Source organism: Callorhinus ursinus, unplaced genomic scaffold, assembly GCF_003265705.2.
Source record: "Callorhinus ursinus isolate GAN/ISIS: 27379988/994484 unplaced genomic scaffold, GSC_fseal_2.0 scaffold4, whole genome shotgun sequence".
Taxonomy (NCBI): Eukaryota; Metazoa; Chordata; class Mammalia; order Carnivora; family Otariidae; genus Callorhinus; species Callorhinus ursinus.
The window spans coordinates 119969195-119989490 of NW_027397066.1; the positions used below are offsets into that span (position 1 = coordinate 119969195).

The window sequence follows — 20296 nt, forward strand, 5'->3', positions numbered from 1 at the left end:
GATCATTGATCAGTCCATATAGATTTGCCTATTCTGAATATTTCATATAATGGAATTATATAATATGTGGTCTTTTGTGTCTGGCTTCTTTCACTGGGCATAACGTTTTTAAAATTGATCCATGTTGTGGCATATATTAGAACTTCATTCCTTGTTATTGTATGGATATATCACAATTTATCCAGAATGGATTAAATTTATTTTTGAACTGAAAATTTGACAAGCCTCAAAGCCCTCTGTAATTTTCCCAGACTTCTTTCTCTTACCTCTCTCTGTTCACATCCCACACGTTTCAGGGCCGGGTTTTCACTGTGTTTCCATGTCTGAGGACTACCTCAAATGCTGCTTCCTTTCTGAATTTTTTTTCCTTGATTGCTTGAGTAATAAGTAATCTTTCTTCCTTCAAATTCTTACAGTGCTTCATCTTTGGCATAGTTTTTTTTTTTAAGATTTTATTTATTTGTTTGGGAGAGAGAGAGAAACAGAGCACACGAGCAGGGGGAGGGGCAGAGGTAGAAGCAGGGAGCCTGATGCGGGGCTCGATCCCAGGACCCGAGATCATGACCTGAGCCGAAGCGAAGTCGCTTAACCGACTGAGCCACCCAGGTGCCCCTTTGCCATAGTTTCAACATGTGCTCTGGTTGTTTATATACTTATCTCTTATTTCATATTTTAATGCATGAGACCAGAGACATTTCTGTTGCTATCAGAAATAACCCTACAAATAGCCAAAAATCAATACATGGTTTTTAAAATAATAAATGAGATCATTGAAGATCACTTGGGTATCGTAAAATAAGGCTGTCATTGACAGTTATTATTTCTAGTTGGGATGCCAAAACTGTCTCAGGAGTTAAAGAAGATAACTCTGTTTGTCTCGGGAGTTAAAGAAGATAACTATGTTTTTGGAAAAACCCGTCTTCTCATTATTAGTGCAGTGACTTAGTGTCTGGTACATAACTGGAACTTAGTAAATGTTTGTTGAATTGGACCCGGTATCTGGTAGCACGACTGGGTAAATTTTCAGTGTCTCTAGAAAGGAAATTCTGTATTTGTTTATAAATACACTTAGAAGCCCAAGTTCAAAAGAAAGAGAGCAAGAAAGTGAGAGCATATGTTGGTCAAATGAGGAAAAGGTTTGGAGAACCTCTTTGCAATGCCACAGAGCAGTTGCTTTTCACTTTTATATTGGATGTGTCATAGTTGGATATGTCAGTAAATGCTTGCTTTTTTCTTTTCCAGAGGAGTAAGTTCTAGTTACCACTGAAGACTTAACGATAACAGACTATAGTAAGTTCTCTAAGTGCAAGGGCTGAGGGTACATTTTAACATCTTTTTCGAAGTCTTATTTGGACCAGCCTGAAGTCAGAGGTAGAATTGTAAATTCAGATGAAGGTCTTTTAAGTTCTGACAATGGGGCAGTATCACACAAGTGCTCTTGGGTGCAGCAAGGACCTTGATTCTGGGCTAGTGTTTTCAGCCAAATCCCCAGGGCTTTGAAAAGGAAGAAAGAGGTACTGGTAGGTCCTGTCTTTGAAGAAAAAAAGAGTAAACAGGGGTCGTGTCAGCATGGCAGATAACTTCTTATATTTTAGCGCTAATTACTTTATGTGGTCAAAGATCAGAGAAAGGGGGCGCCTGGGTGGCTCAGTCGGTTAAGCGTCTGCCTTCGGCTCAGGTCATGATCCCAGGGTCCTGGGATGGAGCCCCGCATCGGACTCCCTACTCAGTGGGAAGCCTGCTTCTCCCTCTCCCACTCCCCCTGCGTGTGTTTCCTCTCTCTCTCTGTGTCTCTCTCTGTCAAATAAATAAATAAAATCTTTAAAAAAAAAAAAAGATCAGAGAGAGGGGGGCCCAGGATTGGAAGAGGTAAGCACCAGACTCTTGGGGTTCTCTTAGTTTCTTTCTCCAATGACAGTTGTCCCCAGAATAGGACTGTGCTGTTTTTGGAGTAAATGATGGTACTCCATCATTTTGTGATTATCCATTACTTAAATAGTTTGAAAACTTGTTATGGTAGGAATTATAATATGAAAGTTTTATGGTTTTCATTTTTATCTTCTCTATTCCTACCCCTCTAAGTTACTACAGATACGCCAAATTTCTATATTTTCTATAACCAAATTTCTATAACTAAATTTTACAATTAAAATATTTTAATTCTATAATATTATAAGCAGTTGTTCTTGGTAGTTGATTCCTATGGAGGTTTTTCCTTATATTTTGTGCAGCTCTCAAAATTTTGTTCCTTTTTATTTAATAATAACTTACAAAGTTGTCTTTATTTTCCTTTGTCTAAATTCATCTGGCTTTACATGTACTTTTCCCACCTGACCTTCAATTTGTTTAACATTTGCTGTGACTCTAGGACATATAAAGAAATACCGACCCTTACCAGACGTTTTCATTTTATACCACTCTGTTGGCACTGAGAAAAGATAGTATTTTCCCACTTGGTACATTCTTTACAAGGTAAAAAGCAGTGCAAGGTGAAAATATCTTATTGCTCTAGTAATTCCCACAGCCTCAATAATAAAAGATGAAAAAGAGAAGTTTGGTAGTGTTTGTTCTTTCACAAACTGGTATCTGGAGAAAGAACATAATATATACATGATTTCCTGATAACTGCCTTTGGTGTCCAAAATCTGATATTGTTGCATGATAATCTGACATTGCTTCCTGTTTCTGAGGGGATGACTGGATGTGAAGCCAAACTGCTTGCTAAACCAGGAAACTGCTGTTTCAGAATGCACAGGAACTCAGGCTGCTTGAGCAGTTGTGCCGAGACACAGCCTAACTGTAAACTGTACAGGCTGCATGTCTTCCCACTGTTGGGGCTGGTTTTAAAAACCAGCTTCAAATACGTGAAAGGCCTACTGTTAGCATTATAATAGCACTAAAACTAAGGAGCAACAAATCTCTCCAAAACCTACTGTGCTCCCACCCTGTCCCAGTAAGTCTTCACCGACACTGAATGAATACTGGCTCAGGTGGTGGTTGGTCAGGGATGGGAAGCAGGCGGCAATACTCCATAATTTGAGGAACATTCAAGAAAAAAAAGGCTACTTACTAAGACGTACAGTATAATGAGAGTATAAAGGCCCGTAAATGGGGTTGGCAAGGACTAGTACCTATACCTGAAGAGGAAAGAGGAGGCAGTGTTACCAAACCCCCAAAAAGATGGTTATGTAGAAATAGCTGCCTTGCAGGAGCTGAGATCTTCAGTCAAAGGATGTGGTTGTCCATTGAGAACACAAGGACGCAGCCAGAGAATCAGTACCCTGCCCTGAGGCCCCTCTCTCGATTATCCCCATTGGCCAAACCTGACCGAAAGCCAAAACATGAGCAAGAGTTGATGCAGTCCTTCATAGTTCAGCCCTCCAGGTTCAGAGCATGGTGGAACTAGATAGAGGGTGGGTCTGGAGGGGTAGATGGTGACTGTCTACCACAGATGTTGTAAAAGATTCCTGTATTGATTGGGATATCCCTCTCTTCCCTCTTGATACAATGGAACTCTTTTCTATGTCACTGAGTCTCAAAAATGCTTAAGGTTACCTGGTTCAGGCATGTAGAAAATGGCAACTTTCTATTCATCCAATGTTTATTTTAATATTTTCAGTTATGGAGAACAAAATCTTACTTCAAGAAGCAGCTTGTTCTGTTGTTAAACAGCTCTAATTATTAGGAAGGTTTTTCTTGCATTGAAACCTGGCTTCCTATAACTTGTGGTTGCCAGTTTTCTCTTTTGGGGCTACACAAAAAAAGGCTACCCTCTTGCCATTTATCTTTTATCCTCATTTTAGTTTTGTGCTGTTGGTCATTCATTTATTCAACTACTATAGGCCAGGACTTGTTCTAGGTGCTGGATATTCAGCTGTGAACAAGACAAAACTCCTGTATTTATGAAGCTTCTGTTCTAGTAGGTGGGGACATATATTGAGCAAATATATAACATGATGGCCAGTGGTGTTAATTTCTGAGACTATTGGCTGTTAACCATCATTCACAAGAGAAAACTATGGTTGAATTGGGGTCTAAATTCATTTTGAGTCAGTTGTGTAGTGCAGTTGCCCAAAAGCCTAATTCCATTTTAGTCTGTGTAAATAGAATGCCCAACACTGAAGAAGTCATGTTTCCTCCGCTTTCTTATTGTCCAGCTGGACCTGGAGTGTTGCATTTATATTCTAGAGGGGCATTGACAAACAGACTTGTTCAGGCGATGTCTTCATTACAGATTTTTAAATCGTTGAGGAAGGCCGCAGAGTATTCTTTAGGCCAAGCCTTCCCGGTTTTGTTGACAGTTTCTCATGTGGGATCATCTCTATACTCTTAACTTTCCTGATCTTTCTCAGATAATTAATTTACTCTCAAAACGCTGCTCTCAGAATTTAACTCAGTTCTCTAGATGTGGTTTCAACCTAGGTAATGCCTAGTAAACTGTTTCTTCCCTTGATCTAGTTGTTTAATTTTAGTAATGCAGCTGAGGATTGAATTTCCTGTTGTTTTTTTAAACAGCTGCGTTACTTCTGACGCTCAGCGTACTGCTAAGCCAGGTTTCGAGCATTTCTGTTTGTACAATTCATGTTTATACTTAAATATAGGACTTAATATCTATATTAAAATATCATCTCATTGCTGTCCATATAGTATTCTACATTAAGATTCTTTTGAATATTGTCTTTCATCTTTTTGTCCTCTGCAAAATTAGTAAGCATATTCTCAAACTTCGTCTGTGTGATTAATATAACTGTTCAAAGAAAATCAGTGACTCCAGATCATTCCTTCAGATTATAGCAGCTCAATAATTAATATTCTTTTAGGATGGTGTTTCAAAGAACTGCGAGTACCCTTAATTACGGCATCCATTTCACATTTCTCTATTTTACCCGGACCTTTTCGAGAAATGAGGATATATTTTGTTTACAGTATTTCTCTCTGATACCAGGCTTATCAAAAAACATATTAGGATAATTGGACATGACACTGGAAATACAATAGGCCATTGCTGCCCCTCCCATACCCAAGCCTTATGATCTACTTGAAAACCCAAGGTAGAATTTTTTGAATTGATACCAAGCTTACCTGTCTGTGGTTTCCTCTTTTCCGTATGTACCCTTTTTATCTTTTCTGGAACTCTACTTTCATGTATAGGGAACTTGCCGGGAGTGATTCTTTGGTTCTTGAAGATGAGATGAGATGAGACTAAAATTTAAAAGTGGACTTCCCTCTTTTCAGGGTGGGCTACCATTTCCAGTTTTAAGTCTCTTCCTTGATCAAATCTAGAACATTGAGGCAAAGTAGAAGCTGGATAATTCTACCTTCCCAGTCTGTGAAGGTTGTGTCATTTTTGCCAGGATTTTAAAAGAAAGTGGGGGAAGGGATGTGTTAACCCTGGTTGCTGGTACTGCTGGCTGTACCCGAGGTCTTTCTGGGCTCTCTAGCCTCCCTGAAGGGCCTGCAGGAAGTCAGCTCTTGCATTCAGCCCTAGGTCTGTGTCCAGAGCATTAATTAGTACATGTCTTTGGTTTGGTTTTTAATTTGTGAGCTCCCTGTAAGACCACAGTATTTTTTTTTTAGAGGCCTCTGTATTTATGGGTTAGGAAAAAAAAGACAGTCTTGACCTTATTCTTCGTGGGAATGTTTTTGTTCTCCAAAGAGTTTGGTATCCTGTTTTCTAGGATTTTCTAGATGAAATATATAACATCTTGATTCTGCTCAAATGCTTAAAAGCACATACATCTTGCTGGCAGTGTGACTTTAAAGGGGAGAGTTACTGAAGCAGTCTCTTGCCTCGTACACACGTGTCCATGGACCTTGTGGCTAAACACGCCAAACCTGTGAAGTCAAATGGCTTTGACTGCAAGTACTGGAGATGTGCCTATGCTGATTGGGAGACCAGTGTATTAGCTAAGTTTAAAGACCGGAAGCTGTTTAACAACTTTTCTTGCTTTTCCCATACTGCAGAGAAAAGGCTAAATCCCATCTGGTGCACACTATTGTGGGAATCTTATACTTTAGATTCATAAACAGTATGTTCGGGTTTTCTAGATTTGGCATTTGCTTGAGTGTGTTCTCTGTTGATTTTATACTAAGTGTCAAATTTCTTTCCTTTTTGGGTGCCTGGGTGGTTGGGCGACTGCTTTAGGTTCAGGTCACGATGCTGGAGTCCCGGGATCAAGGGATCGAGTTCCTCATCGGGCTCCCTGCTCAGCGGGGAGTCTGCTTCTCCCTCTGCCCCCCCATTCTCTCTCTCTCAAATAAATAAATAAAATCTTTAAAAAATTGTTTCTTTCCTTTTAACTATAATTGAATTTTGGTTGACTAAAGAAGTTGAACTTGTGTTTAGTACCTGCAGCTGTTACCAGGCTTGTGTGGGCATCACTGTCCCGCTATGGTTGCTTCACACACGCAGACATAGCAGTAATGCTCTGGTGAACACTTACCCTGGTTTATACCAGTCTTCTGGCATAACTCCCTCGCAGAAGTGTCTTGATTTGGAAGAAAAACTGTATGGTTGCCTTGGATATGTCCCAGAGTATCCTAGAAAGCACGTGGTTCCCGCTGTGCAGTCCTTGCTCTGACCTCTGGGCCTTTCTTACTCACCATTCCCTACAAGAACCCAGAATGACTTGTAGGACCAGAAAATCCAATGATCCTTGGAATACTGTTCATCTTCTTGAAGGAACATTTGATTACATACTTCCTTAGAAGAATAGAGCTGATACTCATGGCTGAGGAGCAACTTTCATTATGTTAGGAAATTGAAAACACATTTTCTCAATGTAACTGAACTTTTCTTGCTGAATGGATCTATTTAAAAACTTGCCAATGATGGCCCCTTAATGATATCTGCTGTTTAAGTGCAGGATCTCTTAGGGGCACCTGGGTCGCTCAGTTGGTTTAGCGTCCTATTCTTGGTTTCGGCTTATGTCACGATCTCAGGATTTTGGGAATGAACCCCAGATTGGGTTCCACGCTCAGGGCAGAGTCTGCTTGAGATTCTTTCTCCCTCTCCCTCCTCCTCCACCCCTCCCACCTGAACTCTCTCTCGCTCAAATAAATAAATAAAATCCTTAAAAAAAATAAATAAATGCAGGATCTTTTAAAGAACACATGGGCTTTTGCAAGCCGCATTGTATCTTGCTCTATCCAAATACTGACCGGTGTCTTGATTTATCTGTCTCTTCTAGGTGGTAGCACCTGGAAGGCAGGGACCCTAGCTTTTTCATCTTGCCTCCCAGCACTGATCACTCAGTAGGTGTGGCTGGCATAAAGAGGGAGATAGGGGAAAAAAGGGGGCTGTGAATAAGCCCCACTGCTTTCTGCTTCCCTTTTAGGAATTCAAGTACCTGAGCTGCCTGTCTAGGAATATGAAGGGTAGTAAATATTTTGGGAAATGGCCTTCCCAATTATCTGAATGACACATCATTTAGTTTCCCAGGGTTGTTACTCTACAGCAGAACTTCTCAAATTCAGCACTATTGACAGGCTGGCCTGGATGACTCTGTTTTAAGGTTGGCTCCCTGTGCAATGTAGGGTGTTGAGTTAGCAGCATCCTTGGTCTCTACCCACTAGATGACAGTAGCACACCCCACCCCCAGCTGTGATGACCAGAAATGTCTCTAGACCTTGCCAGATGACTAGGAGGCAAAATAGAGACCCACCCTACCTCTTGAGAACCACTGCTTAACGGAAGCACCTATCTGGAATAAAAGCAGACCAAAGAAACCAGCAAATAATAGAAGTTTGGAGTTGGAAGGGAACTTAGAAATCATCTCCCATGTTGTTTCTCCTGGTGCTCCTCATCCGCACCCCCACTGCAACACATACCACTGTTTTATACCTGAAGAAGCTGTGGCTGAGGGGAATTAGTGAATATAAAACAGAAAAACATAGAAGTATTTGAAGTAATATTGATTTTGGATTGTAGACTTCTTTATTAAGTCTGTTCATAGATCTTTGGAAAGAGAAGTACCTCCTTCACAGATCCTTGGAAGGAGAAATGTCTCCTTCCAACCAACTCAAAATAAGAAAACATAAATTTATGGAAATAGATAAGAAGGGGATAATGATTCATATCACAGAAAAACTAAAGGCCAGCACCTAAAAAAGAATTCAAGATGTACATTGAACATTTTTTCAGATTAAAAAAATAGAAGAAACTCACTAGGATATGGCTAGATTTTTGGCACAGGCTTGTGGAGATGTATGTGCTTCATATTAGACTATTTTAAGTGCATGTATCTAAAAATAAACAGAAGAGTATTTAAAGTAATAATAATTTGGCTTTTTCAAGATGACTTGCTTTTTACATCCAGAATAATCACGATAATGGCCTACCTGATGAGATATTTCTACCGTAGGTTAAGTCGTGTTTTATAAGGGTATTTTGTATCTTACTAAGAATTCTCACATAAAGGTAAGAACTCCAAATTAAATATTAGCTGCTTGTGGTTATTTTAAGACTCATCTCAATAACCAAGAGAATTTGGTTCTCACACTTTGTACCTTTTGATTACAAACAGCTTTAAACAGGTTTATGTTGTACTTCATCAAAGATTATAGAGGATCTGCAGACTGAGACGCTTTGGGACTGAAATTGGGCAATTCAGAGTTTCTCATGCATGCAAGCCGCCTTTTGTTTTGATCCCTATCATTCTTAGTCTGTCTTTCTCAAGATCCTGCTGGAAGGACTGTCCTGAGTGAGGACACAAGAGAAAATGGCAGGATACTAAGGCACCGGGGCCACACAATACCTGCTGTTTGAGGTAGGGTGAAATCCAGTTAGCCAACTTTTGTCAGAACTTTCAGTTGAGAGTGTCGTATTTAGATTTTTTTATTGTTGCTTTTGTTTGGTTTGGTTTAAGTACAATACAGTCACAAACTTAAACGAAAAGAATGTTTCTGAAAAACCATAGGTAAGTTCATTTTTAATAAATCAAAATGTATCAGGAGAACTTGCCAATTAAATTTATCCCAATGTTCTGGTCTCCTGTTTCCATTAAAAGACACAGTGATCACAATCATGCTCTGATTTATCTCTAGATAAGCTGGGGTGTTTTATTGTTGTTGTTGTTTTATATTCTTAAACCTGACACTTTGATTCTCAGTGAAAACACTTTCAACCATGTATGTTGGTGATCTGTTGAAAATTCATAACTGAAAACCTGCCACTCTGCTTTTAGTACTTAAAATCCCTTGGCAGAGGGCGCCTGGGTGGCTCAGTTGGTTAAGCGACTGCCTTTGGCTCAGGTCATGATCCTGGAATCCCAGGATCAAGTCCCACATCGGGCTCCCTGCTTGGCGGGGAGTCTGCTTCTCCCTCTGACCCTCTTCCCTCTCGTGTTCTCTATCTCTCATTCTCTCTCTCTCGAATAAATAAATAAAATCTTAAAAAAAAAAAAATCCCTTGGCAGGGAGACATTTTTCTCAAAACACATAGTTTGGAGGACCTCAAAAAGTTCATTATTCTGGCGAGAAGTCCTTTCTGAACTTTGGATCATTACAATAGTATGCTGATTTATGTAAAGAGTGGATTTGGACTTGAGTAACTGTAGAGTCCTGGCAAATGTGAACATGTCAGATGTCTTGGCACAGTTTGGGGGCAGAAGGGGACTTTCCCACTTCTTTATGTAATCCACAATCATAGTATGTGGGAGTTTTATGAAATTTCTTCCGTTATACTGAAATGCTTAGCTTTTCATACCGTACATGCTGCTCAGTGAGAACAGGCTCTGTGTATGTATGCATATATTTAAATGAAATGAAAAAGAAAAATGAAATCCAAGAAATTCCTTAAGTTTCCAGTGGTGATTATTTTTAGACTGTGTTCATGTGTTCCAAAAGATCTCTTTTAAGTCAGTTGCTTGGAACTTGGAACAGAACTTCCCATAGAAACAAAAGTATAGTATATGTGGTGGTAAATTTTCCAGATGAGGCCTCAAAGCTTTTTTAACCCATCATATGCTAACATGCTTTGAGGTACAAGGGACAATGATGTGTAGCTTATCAAAACACTGTTTAATGATATTTAAACTTCAGCCTGTTTCAATGCTAGAAATTAAATAAAAATGAAAAATTTTTAAATGAACAAGAAATAAATTTTATTTCTATTAAAAGGTGGGTTTGAGGGAAAGTAATTTAAAGAGACTTGGTGGTATGGTAGAAGAGCCCCAGGCTGACCTGAAGATGTGACATTTAGTAGTTTGGGCATCTTGGACAAGTAAATGAACCCCTTGAGCCTCAGTTTCTTCAAATGTTGTAGTTGTGAGGGTCAGAGCAAAAAGTACACATGATGGTGATCTATAATCTGCAAAGCTCTTTACAAATTTACAGTGTGCATTCTGGTTCTTTCCTTAATTATGAAAAATCCTATGACCTGATGTTCCTTTTTCTTGACATAGGTGTAGTGGTAGCAAAACCCTTTATGCCTAACAGTAATTAATAAGGTCCCTTTTAGCTCACAGACACAATAAATGCATATTATTTTAGCCTGCTTGGAAGACAGTAACATTTGCTTTTTTGAGATGGATGGAACTCCCAGAGTAACCTCTCTCACATTTTTCTAGTCTCCAGATCTCTCCTGTCCTTTCCTTCTCTGAGTATCTCTTACTTAATCACCTTCTCAAGTTTCACACTAGGGCTTGCACTCCAGGCTGGCCTTCCAATGCATTGACTTTACAAAGGGACTCCAGTGGCCTGGCCTCTCTCTGACCTGTGCCTCTGGCCTCAGACTAGCTCCATGCTGCTAGCAGACCCTGCAGTTGACCAGCTCTGGCTAGGGGCCCTCTTCTGCTCAGAGGCAGCCTGTCTGGCGGGACCCCGGCCTTGCTATGGTATAGCTGGTGTGACAGGCCCAGGAGTAAGGCTAGAAGTGCTTGGGCCTAATCTCACAGACCTGAGGAGCTTTTCTGGTAGAAGTGGTGTCAGGAAACAAAACGGGGATTGTGGCCATCACAGAGCAAAGCTTTCCCATTCCCTGCCTTATTCACTGCGGAGGGTGGGTGTGGGGCCTACTATATACTTGTAAGAGTCACAGTAATGCCCCAAAGAGGCAAATTGAAAGGGGATTCTTAAGGTATTTTTTTTAAAGATTTTATTTATTTATTTGAAAGAGAGAGACAGATAGTGGGAGAGAGTACAAGCAGGGAGGAGAGGGAGAAGCAGGCTCCCTGCTGAGCAGGGAACCCGATGCAGGGCTCGATCCCAGGACCCCGGGATTATGACCTGAGCCGAAGGCAGACGCCCAACCAACTGAGCCACCCAGGTGCCCCTAAAGTATTATTTTTTGGGTCAAAGTTATAAATTTAAGACTAAACAAAATAATACCTTATACTAGATCAGGTCTTAGAGATCAGGAAATGCAACTTACTCATTTTAGAGTGGAAAAATCTTAAGCTAGACGGGTTAATTGATTTGCAGGTGTCTCATGCCTTCCAATCTTGAAGCCTTTCATAGGACATCCTGAAGACTCTACATCTGGCCCGCACTACCTCTCTGTTTTCTGTGTAAGGTTGGCACTGATTTTGCACAGCTGTGTGTTGGGACCCTAGGATCTGCCTAACAGTCTACAAAGACCAGAAGGGAAGGAGGAGGTACACCACCTCTGATTCCCTTCTGTCACCATAGCGAGAATTAGTAATATTTATTAAGCAAGGCAATTTATAAACGTTGTAGAAACAAGAAGTCTGACACAGTTCCTGCTCTTTCAGAGCTTACAATACTGTATTATCATCATTAGAGCTAATTCTGGGCCACACGGCACCCACTGAATTGGATATTAGTGCACCAGGTTCTAGTTTTGTTTCTTCCACTGATTCTCGTTAAGACTTTAAAGACTGTTTAGTTCTTTTTATTTGAGAGAGAGAGCATGCATGAGCGGGAGGAGGGGCAGAGGGAGAGAATCCTCAAGCTAAGCAGGGAGCCCGACATGGGGCTCTATCCCAGGACCCTGAGATCATGACCTGAGGCAAAATCAAGAGTTGGATGCTCAACTGACTGAGGTACCCAGGTACCCCAAGTTCTGGGGCCTTCCTGAGTTTTCTTATCCATGAAATGAGATTAAATTCTGAAGTCCTTATATCTGTACTTTTTGAGTCATGTCTCATGATACTTTTTTTAATCATCAGGTTTTTGAATCCTATTATTTATTTCAAGAAATTCTTAGCCAAGATATAGACAACACTAATTTATATGCTGATGTGATAGGGAACTTAGCAATTTATTGAACCACAGGCTTGAGAGAGTCTAGTCATGTATAATGGTTCATAGCTTCAATTTTAAGGCCGAACTAGATCTCAAACCTCTGTAAATAATTTGGATTATTACATACCTCATTAGGTTTATAAAATAGAATATATCTACTTTTGAATACTCACAGAGTTGGAAAGTAGAGAATGATTATTATAAAGAGCTTTTGACTTTACAAAGGGACTTAGCCACTGAATTCTTTCCAATAGTGAGTTCTGGTGCATGGAAAATAGAATAGGATTTGCAGAACCTTAGTTTATGTGCACCCAAAATATATAGTTGTTTATATTTACAATGCATAGTTCTCTGTGGTAGTGCTGAGCACATGCATACCAAATATGCCTTCTCTTACCTAACTGGGAATTCCCTGTGATTTGAGAGGCTTTTTTGCAGGTATGTTGGAATTTTACAGACCTTTCTTCCCTCACCCTTCATGTTCCTCCTAGTCGTTCCGGCAACGTTTGTTTCTGAAGAGATTAGCTCATATATGGGAGATCATCTCTGGTTGTTGGTTGAGTCGCCCAGTTAGGAGATGAGCCTGTGACTGGGGAGGTAGGATGCTTTCTGGAGTGGCAGGAACACGGGGCTTGTACAGACAGTTTTAGGCTCAATTAGCAGCCCTGCCTCTTGCTAGCATTAAGCAAGACACTGACCCCTTCAGAGTCTTAGTTTTTCATTGGTAAAATGGGAATAATAATGCTGATATGACGTGATAGATGAGAGCATTGATCTTCAAGGAACTGGCATAAAGTAGGCACTCTGCCTTCCCCCTCCAATCTAGGGAGCAGCCAGAAAGCAGGAACAAAATTGTCGCCCCGGGAGTTACAGTTCCTAAGGCCACCGTGAGCTGTAGGCAAGCAGTGCTGCGGATACCAGCTGTGTGGGTTGGATAGTCTCGTGTGGTGATTAAACCCTTGACCTCCAGAGCCAGAGAGCCTGGGTTCTACTGTATGAGCTTTGTGATCTTGGAAAAGTCACATTATCTGTTTAATGCCTCAGTTTTGATCTGTAAACTGAGGCTTATGGCATTTACTTCATCGGATTGTTGGGAGATCCCGGGTCTTAATCTGTTTACACTGCTCAGAACGGTCCTGGGCACGTGATGAGTCTATGTTTACTGCAGTCTGTTGCAATGAAAATCTTTGAGTTTAATGCAGACTTTAAAAACGTTGCGTGGAATGACTGACAGGCTTTATAAGGATAACGGGTATTTTCTGTTGAGGAGCCCGTTACTTCTGAACGGTGCTAGGCCAGTTTCTTTAGCAGGAGATAGATTTGCTCTTAGAAGTCTGCATCAGCTTTCATCTCTGCCTCTCTCCCTGCATGTCCACTCTGTTGAGCTTTTGTTATTAATGTGGAGCAGTTGAAGTCACTGACTTGGGTGCAGGCCAGGCCAGTGTTTCTGTGAGCATATATTACTTTCCTAGACTCTGGCAGGAGCAGGATGATGGAAGTCGGAGGTACGGGGAAGCTGTCCTTTTAGGCAGCCCACATAAAGGTGTGTTTGCTGTCTTTGTCACACTGATGCTGATCGATCAGAATCTTATTTAGTATCTTAGTAATGTTTTTTTCTTTTACCCTACAATCTATCTCTTTGAGCTGTCATTTTCCTTGTTCTCTGGTTAGACAGACTAATGCTGTTTTGTTATATATCTTTCTCCATTGTTGTTTCATTGTTGAAAATCTCTTCAGTTGTTTAAGGCAGGTAAAATTTCTCCATTAGGATGTATATTTCTGTAGGATTATATATATCCTACATAGGATATATATGACATTTGGTTATTATACAGTCTATATTGTCTTTTTTTCCTCTAAATAAAATAATCCTGTGGGGGAAATATTTACAGAGAAAGCAAGTGAAAGTGTGTTTTTCTCAGGAACGGTGTAATTTGGGAACACATTTTTGTCTTCTGCTCTGCTTTTGTATTTGAGGCTCGGGAGACTATGTTTTTGTTGTTTTAGAAAAGTGATGGAATTTTATCATTTTCCTGAAACTCCCTACCTTCACCTTTTCCTGAAATATTTCTTTCAAAGTCCTGTTTTCCTTTGTTAAGAGGCTCCATCATTTAAAAAGTAAAGGAGTTTGGTTAGTTTAGGCCTTTTCAGTGATCTTGTTGGCTTTACAAAAGAAGAGACTGTTTGTCTGAGAGGCAGCGCTTGGAGGATCATATGACCATTAGTGTGTAACTTGGGGCAGTGATTTGTGAGCTTGAGACTTTAAGGTTGTTGTTTTGTTTTGTTTTTGTTTTTTCTCATTATCTGCAGACAGAGAGGTTGCCTCAGACCCTGTTGTGCCTTGTGACTTGGGGTAGGAGATACATTCTCCGATTTTAGACTTTATCCTAACTTTTGTTCCCTAATTGTGGGGGTTTTCTAAGGTTTTAGTAACTCCCATTGTGAAATAGAAACTGATTTCTAGTTGATTTTAGCTACTGCTGAATTGTGACGTGCACGTATTTCTTTTTAATTTGACGGTTGTTTTCTCAAATTGAAAGCAGTAATTGTGAATTAGAATTCCTGGAAATACTGTTCTTCCATAATGATATGTCACAGATGTTTGAGTGCTACACACACTCCTCCTTCCATTTTTAATGTCGATTTAGTGAGGATGAGATGTGGAGAATAGCTGTTGTGCTGTAATGAGTCTGGACCCTTTCCCGAGTGGCTCGCTGCATATGTTATGGTACCCCTCTGTTCTTCTTGAAATATCCAGTATTGAAACATCAAGACTTGGTGTGTTGTTTAATATGTCAGTTTCTGAGACCTTTTTTTTTTTTAAGATTTGATTTTATTTGAGAGAGAAAGTGTGAGAGAGAGCGAGCAAGAGAGGGGGAAAGGTCAAGGGAGAAGCAGACACTGCTGAGCAGGGAGCCGAGCCCAATGTGGGACTCTATCCCGGGACTCCAGGATCATGACCTGAGCCGAAGGCAGACACTCAACCGACTGAGCTACCCAGGCTGTTTCTGAGACTTTTATATCCATAGATTTGGCCATAAAATAACTTGCCCTATTCCCCAAACCACATTCTGCATCCTCACAGAACACAGGAGAAAGCTGTGCCTTTAGTGTCATGATACTCTTTCTAGTTGTTTTAAAAATGTGTACTTTTATGATATGTTCTAGAAAATTTTGAGAATGCTGAAAAGAAAATAAAAACCACTTGCAATTTTACCACTCAGAGAAAAACTGCTGTTAAAATGTTGAGGTATTTACTTCCAGACAAATTTACTATGTGTAATTATATAGATACATAGTTATTCCTTTATAAAAATGTCTGTAAGCCTTTTTGAAACCTGCTTTTTTTTGGCATAGCAATATATATGAGAACATTTTCCACATTCCAAAATATTCTTTGAAAATATGATTTTCAGTGGCTGTATGATTTGGCATCTTTTTGGCTCTGGAAATACATAAAGATGTGCCAAATTAAAAAGTCCACTTTGGGGGTAAGGTCTTACTTCCTATTTTTAAAAATAATTGGCTTAAAAAGTAATTAAGAACATGTTAATTTTGTGCCTTTACTCAAGATAGACTTATCTCTTCTTCATTACATTTCTGTAACAAAACATTTTCTTTAACTACATAATCCTTGGTATAATAACAGTTATAATAAATAATTTTTAATTAGCCATTCATAGCTGATAAAACAAGTGAAGTTTTAAAAAATCAACTTACTCTATTAAAAAAGTCAAACTAGTTTTGAAATAGTTCCTCCCTTCAAATTTGAAGAGATAAGGTTAAGATTTTTTGCAACTGAATTTTGGGTTCATCTACCATGAACAGTTGGTGCCACTGGCTGTGCTTTCATGTTGGGGTGAACTCGACTTTCCTTGAGCCTGCAGTCTGTACAGAACAGGAAAGGCCATGTGGTCCGGGAAATGGAGCCAGATGGTCCCCGCAATGGGTGCCAAGCCCCCAGCAGAGACAGATGCTACACCTGGCAGAGCAGGGTCAACAGCACATGTCAGTGGCATTGCTCACCCTTTCCTGGAGAGAAAAGAAAATCTTCCCCTCCGCTGGCATAGTTTGAAACTGTTCTGCAGGCTCCATTCAGCCTGGGGTTGCAGGTGTCCAGGCAGCTAACTTGTAATGGGCAGTGGAGAAGGAGGTGGTGGCAGTAACTGAGACCCAAGTTGGCATCCCCCATGGCTGTCTCATAAAATCCACATTCTGGCATTCTCAGAGCCTTTCAAAGGAATCTGGGTAAGTCATTCAACTTGTGTCATTTTGGTTTAGTTGGCTCTTTAAGGGGAGTAGTAATTAAACCAAACGGAGCTGTCATTCAGTGGATCTTAGTGGTGCTTTTCAGTTTGAAAATTGAAACCTGAAATCACAGAGCCATCTCTAAATATCACCCTAGAATTGATTACTATGGTTTGTCCTTGACACAGGGGAGTTGACTTGTGGGAAAGTGTATGTTTGAGAGTCACGTGTCCCCAAGTTTACATATCTGAGCAGTTACTTAGGAGCAGTATGACTTTGGGCATATTTGTTAATGTCTCTGAACCTCATCTGTAAACATGATCATAATAATAACTGCTTCAAGATAAGTGAGCGCTTGTATAAGTGCATGCCACAGAATAAGCTTTCACTTGATACTAGTTCCTGTGATGATGACAGATTCGTGCAGGGTCATCTCACCAGTGTGTGGGCTTGTATCATTCGATAGCCCTGCAGCAAAGACATTTCCCCTTCAGAATACAGCCTCACACACTTGAACTAAACCTGAAAATGCAAAGCTTTATAAAAAGATGTACCAGAATATGGTGGCTTAGTGGGCTAAAAGGTTTGGGGGGGCTCTTTCCTTCTCATTCCGTCTTAGAATAGTCGAGATGGTGCATACAGGTCCAGGACTAGTTATGGTACTTCACTAGACAGATTCCTTCCCTCTTGTTTCTCTGCCATCCCAAGGGTGCTGCCCCCATCTTCACAGAGATGACTGACTCCCCGTGATCTCTTTTCAGCCTAAGAGAAGGGGGCTGATCTAGAAGTTGTACAGATCATTTTCACTCATATCCTATTAGCCAGAACAGAGTCACATGACAACAGCTAGCAGTAAAGGAGGCTGGAAAACATCATCTTTAGCAAGTCAGCCACTCTGAAAGCTTCTGCTACTATAGAACAGGGGTCAGCGAACAATGATCTGAGCTAGCCATCTGTCATTGTAAATAAGATCATATTGGAACACAGCCACTCCCATTTGCTTATGAATTGTTTGTGGCTGCTTTCACACTACCATGGAAGAGTTAAATAGTTGTGCCAGATACCATATTGCCTGCAAAGCTAAGGAACTTATTATCGGGCCCTTTATAGAAGTTTGCTGGCTTACTATGGAAAAAGGGTGCTACTGAGCCATCTTTCATAGCCACTAACTCAGGAAACAGGTAAGCCCTGGCACACTGCCCCAGCCAACTGCTCATTCCCAGGGAATCCCAAGGGGGCTGGACAAATTGAAAGCACGGCATCTGGCTGGGCTTGCCAACACTTTTGCTGAACAAACTCGGATAAACTTGTCAGCAAGAAAAGCCAATGACTCAAGAGATGAGGGTTTGGAAAAGAGAAAGGAGAAATTTACTTCTGGTGCTGGCAGCCAAGGGAAGTGGCAGGCTCAAGCCTTCATTGACCTTCCCACCCGTAAGATGGATACCTGGAGTTGTATCGGAAGAGGTTCAGGGAAGGGGCTGCGTGGGGTGTGGTCTTCTAGGCATTCTGTTGCTGTTAGGGCTTTTCTGGACCGGCGGTTGGAATGTTCCACCAATTGTCAGTGCTTCAAGAAAGTGCCATTAGAAATAACTCTTGGGGTCTGTAGTTGAGCAAGAGGGCTCGCGGACAAGAGGAAATGAGTATTAGGGAAGCAACTGGTATCCCTACCCTCAGTAAGGGGCCTGGTAAGCAGGGTGAGTCACTGCCTTGGAAATTCAGTCAGGACTTGGTTCTTCTGAAGACTGGTGACCCCCAGGGCAGTGGGTTGGTATTCAGAAGCAGTGTTTAAGAACGATTTAAGGCGTGTCAGCATGAAGTGATTTGGTGGAGGTGAAGGGGGAGGATACAGAAGGTTGGTTACTAAAGTGAGATTCCATCTTCAGAGCATTATCGGGACACCTGGGTGGCTCAGTGGTTAAGTGTCTGCCTTCAGCTCAGGTCATGATCCCAGGGTCCTGGGATGGAGCCCCGAGCCCCACATTGGGGCAGCCCCTTGGCATGGAGACCAGAGAAGGCCTCAGGGGGAGGTGGCCTTAAGGCCCAGGCAGCGGCGGCAGGCTTGCAGGGAAGAAGGGAGCCCTTGCCTCACTCCTGGCCCAGCCTCTCCTGGACCCAGCTGATTTCCCTTCCCAGCCTGGGCCCAGACCCCCCAAGAAATATGGCTGACCCTGGTCCCTGCCATCGCAAGGCACAGCCCTCAGACACAATGTGAAGCATCAGTTGGTCAGTGTTACAGCGATGCTGTTTACAAACAGTGCCATCTACAAATTAATGCCTCTCACTAAAAACTGGCACTTACTACCTGGAGAAACTTTGGTGCAAATGAAAATAGAGCTCTGATAAATGCATTCAAAATGAGTGCCACATAAGATCTTAAAAGGCCAGAGCCATTTTTTAGCTAGTTTTTATTGAAAGAACACTATATTTTTTAAAAGTGTTTTCTTAAGACCTGAAGCAGTATTTGAATGCAGTCATATTTGGAAGTTTTAAAACAGTTCCTTGGAAAGCCAAGGCTGAGCCAGAAATCAGACAATGCTTTTGTGAGGCATAAATAAGGAAGAGCATGTGTGCAGAACCCCGAGTGCAGAAGATGGGCCACCGCAGGAAAGCCAAGTAGGCCACTCCCAGTGGAGGATTGCAGCATTTTCTCAACCTTCCTACCGGAGAGGTACCTGACCACGTGGAAGATCCCTCCAAAATCACCCCTGTAATAATCACAGAAAGTAGTATTTTCACAGCTTTGTCTTTCCACAGTTGGTAATCACATGTAAAAGAGCTTTTATTTTTATGGAAGTGATTGGCAACTCTCTTTTCTTCTTCTGTCTTTTTAACCAAACCTAGAATGAGGAGACCAGTCTAAATAATGAAATACTTGCTTATGCTGGCAAAGAACTCATGTTGTTCACTCATCTCCTGTTAATTAAAACCTAGTGAGGTTGGCGACCATGTTGGGAAGCAGATGGTTAAGGATGAATTTCCAGTGTGTCTTCAGACCTTGTGAAGGTTGGAAGGAAGGGTACTACCTAGACAAAGTGGCAAGGCTTCCCCTGTGAGTGTGGGAGCCGATGCTGGAAACATAAGTACACGGTACTCGCAGCCCTTCTGACGGAGGCAGCAAAGGAGGGAAAGACGCGTTTTCTTTTCTTACAGGTTATGCATTTGCAGTTATTAGAATGTAAGACAGTTTATTCTGGAATTTTCACACAAGCTTAAGTTAAGGTAAAAAACCATTACCATTATGAGAAAGTCCCGATGTTACCTCTATCTCCTATGATTCTCCTTTACTGTTCTGTGTCCAGTGTCTGGTACAGACTCAACAAACAGTATGTGTTCAGTGCCTATTTATTGAACGAATAAATAAATGGGCTCTGGCACTTAATTGTCAGAGCTTTCTAGAAGATTAAATGGATTCTTAAGAAAAATGATTTTTTTTAATTTTTATTGTTATGTTAATCACCATACATTACATCATTAGTTCTTGATGTAGTGTTCCATGATTCATTGTTTGTGCATAACACCCAGTGCTCCACTCAGAACGTGCCCTCTTTAATACCCATCACCAGGCTAACCCATCCCCCCAACCCCCTCCCCTCTAGAACCCTGTTTGTTTCTCAGAGTCCATAGTCTCTCCCCCTACGATTCCCCCCCTTCATTCTTCCCTTCCTGCTATCTTCTATTTATTTTTCATACATATATTGCATTATTTGTTTCAGAGGTACAATCTGTGATTCAACAGTCTTGCACAATTCACAGCGCTCACCATAGCACATACCCTCCCCAATGTCTATCACCCAGCTGCCCCATCCTTCCCACCCCCCACCACTCCAGCAACCCTCAGTTTGTT

The 20296-nt window shown here is 41.1% G+C and overlaps 1 protein-coding gene across 6 annotated transcripts in view; it reads left to right on the plus strand.

The window, feature by feature from the left end:
• GAB1 (GRB2 associated binding protein 1) overlaps window positions 1-20296 on the plus strand; it is a 125430-nt gene that overhangs the window by 30332 nt on the left and 74802 nt on the right. Inside the window, exon 1 of one of the 6 annotated variants that reach the window (XM_073892298.1) lies at window positions 13638-13747. The exons of the other annotated variants lie outside the window; for them this stretch is intronic. The gene's annotated coding sequence lies outside the window, so the exon portion shown is untranslated. Of the gene's footprint in view, window positions 1-13637; window positions 13748-20296 lie in introns of those variants that run through there. 6 annotated transcript variants of the gene reach the window in all.